This window comes from Arachis hypogaea, chromosome 8, assembly GCF_003086295.3.
Source record: "Arachis hypogaea cultivar Tifrunner chromosome 8, arahy.Tifrunner.gnm2.J5K5, whole genome shotgun sequence".
NCBI classification, from domain to species: domain Eukaryota; kingdom Viridiplantae; phylum Streptophyta; class Magnoliopsida; order Fabales; family Fabaceae; genus Arachis; species Arachis hypogaea.
Genome location: NC_092043.1, coordinates 40,542,832 through 40,557,234, shown reverse-complemented (window position 1 = coordinate 40,557,234; position 14,403 = coordinate 40,542,832). Strand labels below are relative to the sequence as shown.

At 36.9% G+C, this 14,403-nt stretch overlaps 1 pseudogene; it reads right to left on the bottom strand.

Moving 5' to 3' along the window:
- Positions 1-570: 570 nt before the first annotated feature.
- On the bottom strand, positions 571-7,335 carry LOC112707465 (uncharacterized; annotated as a pseudogene).
- Positions 7,336-14,403: the final 7,068 nt, after the last annotated feature.

Genomic DNA, 14,403 nt, shown 5'->3' with positions numbered 1-14,403 from the left:
TAAAACAATAGAAAAAGACAAATATATTTCAAGAAGAATTAAAAATGACAAAAATAACAAAAATGTTTTTTTATAAGCGGTGAACAACTTATATATTTGATTAAAAAATGCAAAAAAACAATTACTTAAAATTACCAAAGTCTAAAGATTATAGTCTCATTTCTTAAATCATACTTATAAAATTCATCAGATTTCAATCTCTAAATTTCTTCTTGAAGATATATATTTAACACATTATTTTTATTGCGTTTTTCATTCTTTTAAAAAATTTTATTCATTAGTAAGTTGTTTTTGTAATATCATTTTAGTAATTTACTTTCAGCTCAACTTTAACTTCCTACCATTCAATGAAGTTGAAATATCCGGATCAAGAGGTTCAGGATTATTTGATGAAGTTGAAATATCCGAATGAAAAGAGATTCTAGATTATTTGATGCAAAAATAAGATTGAATTCAAAATTTTAATTGTTTTCGTTCAATTCAGAAATTGATGAAAAAATCTTTTCTAAAGCTAAATGTCAACTTTAAGATAGAAAATATTAGAATATTTACATTAGCACCAAAAGAAAATACTAAAGATTTAATTTATTTTATTTGTTTAAAAAAAAGTATATTTACTTAAAAAAGTATCACCGGCAGAAGTACATAACTTTAGATTACAGCACGAACAAAATATTTAACTATATAAACAATGAAGTAGAATGGAGCACATCAATGAAATTCTCAACTTTTGTTTTTAATCTTTTTCCCACACTTCCGTTTTCCTTTTTAATTTTTTTCCTTTTCTTTTCTTCTTTTCCTTTTTCATCAATATCCCTTCAAAAATAAGCAGTTGAATAGATTGTCACCAAACAAAAAGAGGATCATGACGGGGTCCAACCTACGAAGACACTCCAACTGTACGGACAAATCTAATACAATTCGTGACATCCTCAATTCCTCATATCTTCATTCCAATTAAAAATCAATGCCCACCACTTATGCCGCTTCAACAGCCAGACGAAAATAGAGACATTATTTAACTTCATCTCCACCTACTTGGGGATCTAGATATCAAAATATCCTCCATGTAACAAACTTCCAAAAATTAAGCCAGCGGTCCCATTACCTTTTAATTTTTTTTCTATCAATTTTTTTTATTGTTTTTGACTAGATATTTAAGACACTCCGGTGCAACCAATATCTCGCCATCTTAAGAATCAAATTAAGTAGTAGTACCCAAGTTGCTTTGCGGCTTCGACTCTGTTCTGACATAGGTGAGACCCCGACTCGCAGGTTGAGATGTATTGCCACTACTAGATGTACCATTGTCAGATTGACCACCAGCATCTCGCTTCCACTGCAAGCTCCGAGCACCCAGTTTAGCCGGAGGCCGAGCTCTAAATGCACCAGGAACGCCTCTTGCAAAAGGAAGTCTGGAAAACCTAGCAGCAGGAAATGGAGATCCCCTAACAACACGTGGCCATGTCATGGTTAAAGATGGTTCTTGGGGTGCAGCACTTTTCTTAACCACCTGCAAATGGGTAGTAACAAACACAGTAATTAAGCAACATTGTCTTAAGCTTAAAAGCTACAACATTTGCATACATTAATTGATGCGTACTTCCACATTAGGCCACAAAGTTACTTCATCCAAACACGTTTAGTATTATCTAACAATGCAAGTATCAAACCCAAGGTAATAACTAAAAATGACCAGGACGAGATACTAAGTTACAAAACTAACCAAGTTCATTGTCTAAAATCTAAGTACATGTACCCAAGTATATTAATAGTTGCTATAGCATTTTTCATCTCTAAAATGGAAAGGAATTAAAAGGAGAAAAATGCCTGGAGCAAAGTAAATTTCACGAGGGGGGAAAGCCCTATGAATCAGATGAATACATTATCAAGCTGTTTCAATACCTTGAGAATCCGGGACAAGTAAGAAGTGCCATCGAGAGATAATGCACTCTCTGCCGCTTCTTTACGCATGAACTCAACATAAGCAGCCCTGCTCAAGTAATGGGGAATCAATGTAAAGTACAAAGTGTAGTTATACTGAACATTTGATATCCAAATGTGCCAAACAAACTTGAAACATCTTACCCTTTTGGCTGCCCTGTTGCTGCATCAGTAAGTATAACCACTTTTAACACCTCCCCGAATTTATTAAAATGACGGGACAAACCATCTTTGGTGGCAGCAAAATGAACCTGTGATAATCAACAAAAGGAAATTTCAGAAACAAAAATAAATCCAACCAAAAGCTTCCTCTCCTCCACCAAGAAAATAAGAGTTCAGAGTTATTACATTGCTAATGAAAATGGTTCTGGAATCAGCATCTTCTGAAGGACGACCAGAAGCACTCAAACCTACAAACACAATATGCAATCAATCATACTCTTTAATGCATAAATACTTTGTTTGGGTCACATATACATAATGTATACATATATAAATATATGCACCAAATATTACCACCTTAAGAGTTCTTTTCTTTGTAACCAATATTTTGAACTACAAGATGAGGTTTTCATTCTATTTACATGGGGATGAGACCAATTGTCATATCTAAAATCTTAAAAAATTATAATTATTACAAATGTTTTCTTAAGAGTATCATAAATTATATATAGATTTGGGTCATTTTTTGGAATAAAAAGAATTTCATTAGGATGAGAACAGTAATACGAGATTGGTACAAGAGTTTCCTAGTACAAAAGCAAAGCAAAGGAAGATTTCATTATAAAGATTTGGATCATTTGATGTGTTATATTGCAGTATGGCATCATTTGAACTATGTAGCTGACTCTGACTCCACCTAGTAGGATAAGGCATATGTCTTCGTTGTTATATTATAAATGTTTCAGTCGGATATATAAATATAATGTTTTATTTGATGCATCATGTTCCACCGTTATATTACATTTACAATTTATTAAAATTGTTTTTATGTATCATATCATATAAAGCAATTGTATCACACTACAGTAGCCTTCAAGCAAAATTATTTCATTCCACTTGGAAGCAAGAATTGTTCCATCAAAGTTTAGAACATACCTGAAGAAAATTGTGCCTTGTTGGATTCTTTCTGAACATCAGGAGCAGCATTTACCTGTTAAATCACATAATATCAATGAAAATGATCTCAAATTGAAAGCTTTAAGCATAATGTTAATTGATTAACAGAGAAGTCTATGCATGTATGTGTGAGCAACCCACATTTCCATTACTAGTTTTCAGAGTGCTAGCATTTTCCTTCACTAGTCGCAAGCCAGTTCTGGGAGCTCCTATTTTACTGTCCATGGTATTATAACCATCTATTTCTTTAACCTCCCTTGGTTCATGATAGTGCGGTGGCTTCCACGTATTTACATTAACAGATATATTCACAATCTTATGTGAAGTGTTAGGTGCACCAGAAACTTGCTCCTGCTCTCTATTGCATTTTAGGCGCAAGCCATCTTCCGCATTTTTGGCAACACTATACTGCAACATTAATGAATCATTGCCCCTGTTCCGAGAAGCTCCAGTCACCTTATGACCCATAACATTCACATCATCAAACCCTTCATTATCCGAAGTTGAATCATAAGGAAAACCAGTTTCACGTTCCACCATAGTCTCATTTGACTGTCCAACGTAATCAGAAGTTCGAAGAAATAGTGATTGGTCATGTTCCTGATTTTGATAATTATCTTCTGGTGGATTGTTGTCATCTGATGGATCCATCCCACGACCTAGTCGATCGAATACACTACGAGAGGATCTGTATTTTATCACGTCTTCTGCAGCATCTGCCACAGCTTTAAGTACTGGTGCCATTGGATTTGCAACCTTGGATGCAGACTGTATCCGCTGGGGACGTTCCACCAATGATGTCTCGCCAATTGATGTCGAAACAACAGAACGAAGTCGTTTCAATGATGGTTCTACTGATGAGCCCAAACTGGAAGGCCTAGAAGTGGCAACAGCATCTCGCACAGCAAACTGAAGCAGCCGACGAGGAGCAGCAATATTCATTTGGGATCCTGCATCTCTCTGTCAAGGTTACTTTGTCAGACGTTTGAAAGCAAAGGATCAAGAGATACTCTTGTTTACAAGAAGAGAGATGATACAATCCTCCTATTTAGTGTGCCTAAATATCTCCCTAATTTAATATCTTACATTTATTCTTCATCTTTGCATGATGTGTAAATTACAACACGTCATTCAGAGTGGAGTTTTAATCACAATGGTAGTAAGGCAACCATTACGAGACTATATCAATACATCAAAATATAATACCAAGACGTTGGGGAAAAAATAATGGTAACAAGAAAATAGCATACACTACTAGTAATTTTATCTGCATAGGGATTTCTTTACACTTACTAGGTAATGGAAAGAGGCATAAGAATCCATGATACAAGAATGCAGATAAAAATTCAGGGCTCAAAATTGAATGCAATTTATATATGCAATTTGCAAACATATCGAGCAATCATGAAAATTACTATAGCAGCTCAAACCTTTGTCCACTGAGGTTCATCAGCTCGGCCCCTTTTCTTCTGAACTGGAGATTTAGGAGACAGTGACCTTTCACCACGATGTATCCTAGATTGTGATTTATCCTCCACATGGGTAGTGTCAACAACACAGCTGCGAATGGGAGGTGGTTCTGCTTCACCCCTGACCAATCCTTTCCAATCTTTGTTATGCCGACTTCTAGATAACTTATCAGACTTCCCTCTTTCCAACTCTTCAGATTGGACCTCTGATGTGAGCTTTTTCTTAGAAGCCTCATTCAGCAATTCTTTTGGTTGTACATATGAGCCTAAATGCAACTCTAGATGATCCCACAACCTGTTACCATAATGAATACATATACAAAGAATAATGGGGTGTAAATACCATACTGGTTTAAATGAAATAATCTTAAAACTTATCAATCAAATTGGAGACGGAACTCAAATTACCAAGATACAAAAGAATCACTGTCATCCCCCAAAAAAACATTTAACTCATTCCTTGCTTCATCTTTCTTCCTTCCATTCCTCAATAACACGATAACATATTCCTGCCATTGCATAAGAACTTTAGTTTACTCAATAAAATCAAATGACTTTGATGAAATATTTATAACTTCATATTCATTTGTCTTTACTCACTAGTTAATAACTCCAATTACAACATTATACTACTTATATAATAAAATTTAAAGAGAATAAGTAAATAAATAAAGGAAACCATTCTTATCATTCAACTACTACTAATAATTATAATAGTAACAATCATATGTGGATTACATATAACCAAAACATTGCCCAAAAATAAATATATGGAAGAAACAGTTGAAGACATTCAATCTGAATTACACATTATAATTCAGCAAGTCAGCCTCTATACAATAACAAAAATTATGTCTTATCCCACTACATGATGGTCTAATAAAAACCAATACCAAAATCCATTTGAAATAAATTATTTTTAATGGATTCCCCCAAAAATATAAAATAAAATATCCTGGTCTTCCTCTACCATATTTAATCTAACTGTCTTCCAATTTCCATTTTTCATATGTTTTTCTAAGTGGTGGCTCCATTTGTCTTAAACTGACATGAAGAAAACCACCTTAGGTAAGTTTCACTCGTCTCCTCATCTATCATCTGGTGCTACTATACCTTGATCTCAACTACTTATGTTTCTAATCTTATCTTCCCCTACATGTTCACACATCCAGCTTAACATTCTCACCTCTATTAAAACTATTATTTGCTCTTGTTGGTATTACATTGCAAAACATTCACTGTCTAGTAACATCTATGTTTGAGTTGAGATGTAGTTTATATTTACATTGCAAAACATTCACTGTCCAGCTTACATTATAAACGTTATCTAATTACACAGTTTCATGTCATCTCCAAACAACTATCCAGCCTTCTTATAATATGGAAAACTGACAAGAACACAAACAAACATCCAAATAATGGTTCTAAATCAGGTTGACCCTGACTATCCATGCAAGGTAATGACCACTACAATCTTCAATCTGGAAGGTGATGACCACTAATCAGGAAAACTAAACAAAAATCAAGTACTATCACCAAGATTTGGACACTAGATAAACCCACAGCCTATCCTTGCATGCAGGCATTTCAGTACATTCTAGAAGGAAAAACTTACAAACAAACTAGTGCTTAAGTTGAATATTCCTCTGAAATTTGAAGTATTAGCACAGAAGGAGGTGATTGTTTAAAGTGGTTACTTATAAACTATAGGACACAGATTCAAATGCTCAAGACAGCCTCTCTGCTTGTACGGTTAGGCTCAGTACATCAACAGTTCCCATTCCCCAAATTGCACCAGGTGCAAGCCTTGACTCTCGAGAACCTTTTTTCAGAAATGATTCCCTAAAATAAACATTGCTTATATACTAAACCTTCTTATTCATCATAAGTCTTCTATCCATGCCAAAGGTAAACTTTCACAAAGTTGTCAATAATTTTCAAACTAGAACTCTAGCATCATGTTTCAACACTGCATATTTACCGTGTATAATTGCAGAGTCATGCTATATGTGCATATGAATACACCTGCCACATATCAGAAGAAGCCTACATATGCAGCATGTGCAACACAGTTCCACCCAATAATAACAAAGTCAAAAACTAGCGCAGCACAAAAGAAATTAGTATGCATTAGAACCTGCAACAGGCATTCAATCAGAGGACAGATAGCCTTCGATTCTATTACCAGAAGTGGCCTCTAATTAAAATTTATATTTCTACTACTAAATTCATAGAATTCTAAACCTTATATGCACATTTTACTGGGAATTTCAATAGAAACTCTTCTCCAATTCATCCAACTGAACTCATTCCACGTCAGAATATTCAGAAACTGACGCACTTGACTCATCAAAGAGAAAACCAAAGCATCCAACACATCAGTTACCAAATGTAGAACATTTGAAATTACACTCGGACTTCGCTTCCAAATACAAAATATCTGGAAAACGCACACCACATTATTCAGAAATGGTGTCGAATTAGGTCGTACCACTAGAGTGTCATCAGTGTACTCCCCATGAACTCCTTAAGCTTCTCCTTCACACTCTCCTTCAGCTTCGCCGCACCATCGGCGGTGAAATTCGCCTTGAAAGCACGATCCCCATCCCGATCAACGCTCCCCATCTCCAATCCCCGAACAAAAAGAAAACCCTAACGAAGAGAGTGAGTCTTAGTCTCTCTTTCTCTCCCTATATATATGAACCAAAATTGCGATGTTCTCAAAACCCTAACAAACTCTTTATCGGGGCTTATCGAAATCTGCGGGAAGAACTCAGAACCAGGGTAGAGTATGGCGAAGAGAGGCAGTATTTCTCGGGAAAGTGTGGGGAAATTTTGGCGCAGTCATGGAAAATCTCTCACCGGTAGCGAGAGAATACCAAGATAGAAGAGAGAAGAAAAAAAGAAAGAAGGAAGGTAGCAGGGAACCTAATATATACTCTCTCAGTCGGTTAAGTGCAGTGATACCCCAAAGATGGCGCAAAGGAAAGGAGAGAAAGAGGTTTGTTTTCTTCGCTATTGTTGGGGTGTAAAGTGGGTAATATGCGTAGTCATTTGCCGTTAATGGAATCACGAAAAAAAAAAATTACGTTAACGGGCTTAATGCATATTTACTGCTAATATTTTCGTCAGAAATTAATATTTATATATTTTTTGTGTGGATTGTTTTTTCTATCTTTATTTTGTAGTGTGAAATACAAATGTTTTATTATTTTATCACTTCTTATTAATCACTTTCAATATAAAAATAAAAAATTATATAAAAGTAGTACATAAAATCTTCCCCTATTTACATTATCTTTCCTAATCAATCGTTAACCTGCCGTTAAAACATTTAAAAAATATATACTTAATAAAAATTACTCATTTAAAATTATATAATTGATCTTTACACTATTACATAATTTTTCATTAGGGTTAAGTACGATTTTGATTCTTAAAGTATAGATTGAAATTTTTTTCGTTTCTAATCTTTTTTTGCATACAAAATTATCCCTAAAGTTTAACTTGATTTTAAATCATCCTTCGAACCAAAATACCCTTCTCCTTCTTTAACAAAATACTTAGTTTCTATTCTTCTTTTTCATCACAGCAATATCTTTTCTTTTTCTTTTTCTTCTTCTTCAACAATAACAACAATGAAGCAGAAACAATATAATAAACATAAAAAAATAGAAACAAAAATAGAAGCAGAATCAGAAACATCAAAAATAGAAGTAGAAGCAGAAGCATAAGAAACAAAAAAAAATAGAAGAACAATAGATTAACAAAATTAAAAACAGAATCAGAATTGAAAACAATATGATTAACAATTAACAAAATCATAATAACAAAATCAGAATAAAAAATAATGTGATTAATAAAATCAGAAACAGAAGCAGAATTGGAACCCTAAGACGGAGCAGCTGGGTGGAGTAGTCGCCGTCGAGCACCGTGAGAGGGACGAGAGAGCGCAATAACCGAGAAAGGGGAGAGACAGAATAGATCGGAGAAGGAGAAGGAGAAGGGGGGCCACTACGCTATCACTGAGCTTCTCGCACCGTCGCCGAACCGCTGCAGTTGAGTTCCCAAGAAAAAGGACGAGGTGCAGCGGCGACATGCGAAGAGCAACAGCGAGTGACGAACTAGCGAGGAGGAGGAGTAGAATGGCGACGCGGCAGCCGTCCTCCTCGCCGATCTGCTGGCGTTGTCGTCGTCACCACCTTCCCTTCCCTTCCCTTCCCTTCTTCTTCTTCTTCCCCTGCCCCCTCAGCGTGATTCCCTGTCTCCCTCTCTCCCTCTCTCAGTCTGTTCCCTTTTCCTTTTTTATTTTTATAATCTTTTTGTTATGGATAATTTAGTAATAAAATTTAAAATTTAAATAAAAAGGACGATTTTAAAATCAAGTTAAACCTTATGGACGATTTTGTATGCAAAAAAAGGTTGGAGAAGAAATTTTTTTTGCCTATTTAGGGACCAAAAGCATACTTAACCGTTTTTATTACCAAGAAACCAATAGTAGAAATGAGCGACGATACGAGTAGTGCAAGCAGGGGAGGGCAGAGCGGTGAGAGTGGGGTACACGAAGGCCAAGTCGACGGCAGCAATAAAGAGGAGAGCACGGAAAAAGGTGCATGTAGTGTTTCGGAGGGGGCTAAGGGTTTCAAAGTGTATTTTAGAGACAAAATTTTTGGTGCATCATAGCCGAAGCATTTGGTTGTTGATGATTCTCTTGATGGAGATTTACTTGCGATAGTGTCTGGAAAGTAAGGTGACAATTCACCACCCACCATCACTTTCACGAAAGAAGGTTGTAAGGTTTTGCCTTATCTAGGATCCATCGTCATCAAAGTGCTTGGTAAACACTTTAGCTATACTGCTCTAGTGCATCGGTTGAAGAGCATTTGGAAGATATAAAGGGGTTGCGATATTAAGGATGTCGGGTTTGGCTATTTTCCTGTAAAGTGCGATTGACAGAGGATCGTGATAAGGTTTTGATAGGAGGCCCTTGCGGTTAAGCCTTGGATGGCGTCCTTTCAACCAAATGAGAAAACTTTTGGTTCCACACCGGTGTGGGTGTGGGTACGAGTTGTTGTATTAAACATCTTGTATTACTAGGATAAGGCCATGTGCAAGATAGCTTCAGTAATTGGGAAGCCAATAAAGATCGATCTTGGTACCAAGGAAGCAGAACGTGGAAAGTTTGCAAGAGTGTGTGTACAAATTGATTTGGGTCTGTTAATGATAACTGAAATCATTGTGATGAAGTAAGATTCGATGTTGAATATGAGAATTTAGATCTCATTTGGAAAAATTGTAATTGTTTTGGCCATGTGAATGAAGGTTGTACAAGCATAAAGGGAAACACCAATAATGAATCAGAGTATTTTTGAATTTGGAAACACCAATAATGAGGAAGCAAAAAATCAGAAGAAGGAGGATATTGTGGCTAATATGTTGCATGTTGATGATTCTCTTGTAATTAATGTTCATGTGAATGAAGGTGAGTGGGTCTAAGTTGTTAATAGAAAAAGAAAAAAGAAAGTTCACTCCTTTAACGTTGGCCCATCTTCAAAAGGTGAGAAGTTCCCAACAAGGCCAGAAAAAGGCTTTCCCGTGGCAAAGGAAATGCTAGACTTGACCTATTTACCATCAAACTAAAAGTTGGTCTTGTGCATTCAAATGTTGGAGTACATGAACGTAAGGTTGGAACGGTGATAAAACAAGGAACAACCTCCTCGTTGCAAGCTTCTTCAGTGGCTCAACAGTCATCAGAAGTTGGTCAACCTATCCCTGCTCAGCAAAATGAACTAAGTAGTAGCTGCAGTATGGAGCTGCAGTATGGACAGTGCTTTAAATTTTTTAGTGTGAAATATTAGGGGAGTTTCAAATAAAATGGTTCGTGTGCATTGCAAAGAACTTATTAGAAAATTCAAGCTTTCTTGTTATTTTATTTTGTTAGAGACTCATGTTGTCTTTGATAGAGTTAGTTTCTTTTGGTCTCAACTTGGGCATCATATTGTTGGTTGTTCTGAAGCTAAGGGTCATAGTAGTGGTGTGTGGATCCCCTCCAATTAATGCTAGGGCATTTTGGCTAGTTTCACAAGCCACTTTTTGTATGATTTAGGATAGTTTCATGCATTTTCTTAGCCAATAAGCAAGTATTTGGGTGAATATGCATTCATACCTTGATTCAAGCAAACATTGTGAATTCTAGACAATTTCATGAGAATAATGCAAGGATTGAATGATAGAATGAATGATGCATCATCTCATGATTAAGAGAAAGAATTTGATGCACTTTGTTTGATTGATTTCAGGTAAGAAGAAGCATAGTAGAGCCACATTAGTGCCACTAACGTGGCCATTAACGTGGAAGAAGAGACAGCTTGCAAGGTTAGTGGTGAAGTTAGCACCACTAACGTATTCGAAGGCCAATTAAGCCCACGTTAGTGGCCCCGTTAGTGCCACTAACGTGGGCACTAACGTGGAAGAAGGAAGAGCTCAGGACGTTAGTGGTGAAGTTAACACCACTAACGTGAGGAATGGCCAAAGAAGCCCACGTTAGTGCCACTAACGTGGATAAAGGGGAGTCTGCAACGTTAGTGGTGAAGTTAACACCACTAACGTGTTCGAGCCAAGGTTTGCCCACGTTAATGCCACTAACGTGGGCCATTAATGTGGAAGAAAGGGTGCTTTGGACGTTAATGGTGAAGTTAGCACCATTAACGTGACCAAGGGTTAAGAAAGGCTACGTTAGTGCCACTAAACGGTGGGGTTAACGTAACTCAAAGGGGTTGGGGACGTTAGTGACCAAGTTAGTGTCACTAACGTCTTCGAACCAGGAATTTACACTTAACGTTAACCACACTAACGGCCTGACTAACATGAATGATGCCCAATTCAAACTCCTCCAACAAGCTGAGCAAAGCCCACTGAGATTGTAACTGCTTCAACTGAGCTCAAAGGCCCACATCCAGAGACGTGCATACTTGATTGAAGATCAGAGAAGTAGTATATATAGGGGTAGTTTTGAACTAAGAAAAGAGGAGGTTGGGACCTGGGGATCCAGGATTGTAAACACCCAGATTTACTTTTCTTTGTAATTCAATTTTACTTGTGAATGTACCTTACATTTCCAATTTCCATTTCCAGAGCTATGAGCAACTAAACCCCACTTCATTGGGTTAGGGAGCTCTGTTGTAATTCAATGGATCAATTATAGTTCTTATTCTTCTTTTCATTCTCTTTGATTTGCTTGAAAGCTTTCGCTCTTCATCCAATTGAGCAATTGTCTCGGAAGAGAAATTGCTCATACTTGGATTTCCTCTAAACCTTGGAAGAGGAATGAGGAAATCATGCTAGAAACGCTTTCTCATGCTGGACTGGATTGGGGGTTGGATGGATATAGTGACATATAATCCTCCCAATACTTTGATCTAGAAAAACATGTAGTATAATTAGTGATCGCACTTCATCTCTTCCCATGAGCAATTAGATCAAGGAATTGGGCAATTGTTCAAGCTTAGAGAGATTGAATTGCCAAGGAATTGGGATTCAATCACCTAAGATTGTCAAGAGATCAAGGAGTTGCATGGATTGAGGAAGAGATGAGAATGAACTTGATCCGGAGAATACAATATCTCCTGAGCCCAATGAGCTTCCCTACTTTTGTCTCCCCATTCTCTACATTCTGTTGTTTACATTTATGTTCATTATCCCCATTCTCATTTAAGTTTCTGCAATTTACTTTCTGCACTTTACATTTTGCTATTTACTTTCTGTCATTTACATTCCGTGCTATTTACGTTTCCTGCCATTTAAATTTCTACAAAACTCAACCCAAATTTACTCAGTTCAACTAGAATATTCCTCTGATTAAAGTTGTTCAACCAATCAATCCTTGTGGAATTCAACCTCACTCTATTGTGAGTTTTTACTTGACAATAATTCGGTATACTTGCCGAAGGAAATTTGTAGAGATGCAGATTTTCGTGCATCAAGTTTATGGCGCCATTGCCGGGGATTGATTTTGCATTGACAATGATTAAATCGGAGGATAATTAGATTGAACACTTTTCTTTTCTTTTCTTGATCAGTCTTTATTTCAGTTTATTTATCTTTATTCTCAGCAATTTAATTTATTTTCCTTGTTTACTTACATTTTAACACTAATCCACTAGCTGTTTGATAAATTGCACCAACCACTCTAACCACAATTCTTAACAAGAGTGATTCCTTCACTTGACTTTGCTTGTTTGTTTGCTGCATGTATGACAGGTAGAAGAGGAATAACTTCAACCTCTTTTGATAGTGAACCTGAGAGGACTTTTCTTAGACTAAGGAGGGAAGCAAGAGGTAAAGGAATAGCTGGTGAGGAAGAGTTGAAAGAAGATCTAGACGTTACTATGGAGGAGGAAGTACACAATCATGTTGGGAAAGGTGCTATTAACCATGTTGGGTAGGAGAAAAGAGTTCTAGACTCTTTCATTAACCCAAACCCAGGAAATTGTGGAAGTAGCATCTTAAAACCAACCATTCACACCAACGACTTTAAGCTAAAATCACAACTCATTACCCTTGTTCAAAACAACTGCTCATTTGGAGGAAGTGCCCAATAAGACCCCAATCAACATCTAACCACATTCTTGAGAATATGTGACACTGTGAAGGCCAATGGTGTTCATCCTGACACCTATAGATTACTTTTGTTCCCCTTCTCTCTTAGGGACAAAGCATCTAAGTGACTTGAGTCATTTTCTAAGGAGAGCCTTACCATTTGGGAGGATGTTGTCAACAAGTTTCTAACAAATTTTTACCCTCTACAAAGGATAATCAAGTTGAGAATGGAGGTGCAAACCTTCAGGTAGCTGGATGGAGAAACTTTGTATGAAGCCTGGGAAAGATACAAGGAGCTAACAAGGAGATGTCCACCTGATGTTCAACGAATGGGTGCAGCTGCACATTTTCTATGAAGGTATTTCCAGGGAAGCAAAGAAGGCCCTAGACCACTCTTCAGAAGGCTCTCTTAATACCAAAAAGACCATAGAAGAGGCCATTGATATCATTGAAATAGTGGCTAATAATGAGTACTTCTATGCCTCAGATAGAAGCACCAACAGAGGGGTGATGGAGTTGAGTCATATGGATGAATTGCTAACTCAAAACAAGTTGATTACCAAGCAATTGGCAGACCTGACCAAGTAAATGGAGAGGAACCAAGTTGCAGCAGTCAATACTCAACCACCAGCTCAAGAAGGGGTGAATTCAGAGGAAGGAGGTGATTGGGAACAAGCCAATTATGTTAGAAACTCATCAAGAGAACCCTATGATCCATACTCCAAAACCTACAACCCTGGTTAGAAGAACCACCCAAATTTTGGATGGAGAAACCAACAAAACCAAACTCAAGACCATAGACCTCAAAACCCCAACCATTACAACAACTCCACCTACCAACATTCCAACCAAAGACCATACCAACCCCCACACAACAACTCTTTACTGCCTCCATATCAAGCACAAAATAGCCATCCTCAACCTCCAAATTCCAACCTACCATCACGATCTGAGGATAGAATCTCCCGAATTGAAACCTTTCTTGAAAATCTTTATAAGGAGTTTTAAGACAACAAAGCATTCAAGGATGAAGTAAGGTCTAATATGAAGAACTAGGGAGATGCCATCAAGAAGCTTGAATCCTAAGTAGGATATCTTTCTCAACAAATCCCTAAATCCGCTAACAGTTTTTCAAGTGACATTGAGAAGAATCTAAGAGGAGAAACAAAGAATGGGAGATAGGAAGAGTGCAAGGCAGTCACTCTAAGAAGTGAAGAGACTTTGGAGGAAGAAATTAGCAGACCATCAGAGCATACCCAAGGAGTTCCAAGAA